The sequence below is a fragment of the Tiliqua scincoides genome, chromosome 1 (genome assembly GCF_035046505.1).
Source record: "Tiliqua scincoides isolate rTilSci1 chromosome 1, rTilSci1.hap2, whole genome shotgun sequence".
Classification (NCBI taxonomy): domain Eukaryota; kingdom Metazoa; phylum Chordata; class Lepidosauria; order Squamata; family Scincidae; genus Tiliqua; species Tiliqua scincoides.
Genome location: NC_089821.1, coordinates 10,599,628 through 10,601,796, shown reverse-complemented (window position 1 = coordinate 10,601,796; position 2,169 = coordinate 10,599,628). Strand labels below are relative to the sequence as shown.

The 2,169-nt window shown below is 53.7% G+C and overlaps 1 pseudogene; it reads right to left on the bottom strand.

Annotated features, from left to right (window-relative positions):
* Positions 1 to 1,398: 1,398 nt before the first annotated feature.
* On the bottom strand, positions 1,399 to 1,515 carry LOC136637035 (5S ribosomal RNA; annotated as a pseudogene).
* Positions 1,516 to 2,169: the final 654 nt, after the last annotated feature.

The following is a 2,169-nucleotide window of genomic DNA, read 5'->3' as shown; positions in this document are numbered from 1 at the left end:
GCCAGAAATGGCTTAGCCAGAGATAAGGGAAAACTCTTCCCCTTACTCCCGGGTAAGCCACAATGGCCCCAATGGGTCTCGTTGGACTTGTGCCACGTCAGGAAGTGGCACATGTACAAGGAGAACAGAGCAGTTTTAAGTCACTCCGCGCTGCTCGGGAAATGGGGTTGGGATCCGGCATAACAACCAAGTCCCAGCCCTGCCTCCTGCTCCCTACCCTCCTGCCCCTGGGATTGCCCTCCACCCGCCCTGGACCGCCTCCCTCCCGCCTCCTCCTCGCCCTCCCCAGACCCCTGCATCGGCCAAGCTCGGCTGATGCCACCTTCTCTTCCCCAGGTCGGTGTGGAGGCTGGATGCAGCCTCCGCGAGCTGACATGCATCCCTGCGCCAGCCCAGCCAACTCCCAAGAAGGCGCAGAATGCTTTATGGCCAACCTGGGACTTGTGCCGACCTAGGGCGCTGTTAGGATTGCGTCCTTAGGCGGTAATCATAAGAACATAAGAACATAAGAACAGCCCCACTGGATCAGGCCATAGGCCCATCTAGTCCAGCTTCCTGTATCTCACAGCAGCCCACCAAATGCCCCAGGGAGCACACCAGATAACAAGAGACCTGCAAGGCTTCCTGGGAATTGTAGTTAAGAACATAAGAACAGCCCCACTGGATCAGGCCATAGGCCCATCTAGTCCAGCTTCCTGTATCTCACAGCGGCCCACCAAATGCCCCAGGGAGCACACCAGATAACAAGAGACCTGCAAGGCTTCCTGGGAATTGTAGTTAAGAACATAAGAACAGCCCCACTGGATCAGGCCATAGGCCCATCTAGTCCAGCTTCCTGTATCTCACAGCGGCCCACCAAATGCCCCAGGGAGCACACCAGATAACAAGAGACCTCATCCTGGTGCTCTCCCCTAAATCCTATCTTACTCACTGGAAACACACACTTCTAGGGAAGTAATGTTATTCTTTTAAGAACATAACAAGAGCCCTGCTGGATCAGGCCAAAGGCCCATCTAGTCCAGCTTCCTGTATCTCACAGCGGCCCACTAAATGCTTTAGGAAACACACAGGACAAGAGACCTGTATTCTTTAGCACCTGAGCCTATTATTATTATTATACAAGAGACCTGTATTCTTTAGCATCTTGGCACCTGAGCCTATTGCTAAAACCAGGATGTTGCACGACCCCATCATGGCTTGTAACCTATGATGAACTTGTCTTTCAGAAATCTGTCCCCATCTAGGCCAGATGCTCTCACAACATGTTTGTAAAACAGAAGTGGGTAAGAGGCAAAGATTTTCCAACAGGCAGTCTATTTGAGAAGTAGCCCTCTCCCCCGAAATGACTTCTTATGCCTTTATGGTTGGCAACCTTCAGTCTCGAAAGACTATGGTATAAGCCTACAGCACCCGGTATTCCCAAGTGGTCTCCCATCCAAGTACTAACCAGGCCTGACCGTGCTTAGCTTCCAAGATCAGATGAGATCAGGTATGTGCAGGGTAACAGTTGCAATCAAAGAATGGTTGGCAACCTTCAGTCTCGAAAGACTATGGTATAAGCCTATAGCACCCGGTATTCCCAGGCAGTCTCCCATCCAAGTACTAACCAGGCCTGATGCTGCTTAGCTTCCGAGATCAGACAAGATTGGGCATGTGCAGGGTAAAATCCAGTGCAGTTTTTCTTAGCACTGAAAAGCCATGTTGGAAGAAGCTCCGTCTGTTTCATTTCTGAGTCCTTCAACTGTGAAAGGAAAAGAACAGTCCAATCCTAACCTGCCCTGGAGCAAGCAGGCCAGTGGGCCGGCCCCGCATCCAAGTCAGGGTTGGGCCAGTTGCGGCACTGCCCGGGGCAAGGGGAATCGCTTCCCCTTAACCTGGGTAATGCCACAGCAGCCCCAATGGAGCTACTTGAATCTGCACCACCTAAAGAGGTGCAGCAGATTTGAGTAGCCCAGAGCTGCCTTGGGCTGCCCGGTAAGGGGGCTAGGATCTGGCAGAAGTGCCAGATCCTGGCCCTGCCCCTGCTTACCTGACGCCTGCCCGCAGGCTTGCCCGCCGCCCACCCTCCCCCTGCCCTGAAACACCTCCCTCCTGCCCTCCCCACATTTCCTCAGACCCTCGTGCCGGCCTAGCCTGGCCGACGTGGGCTTACCATTTAGGCTGGTCGCG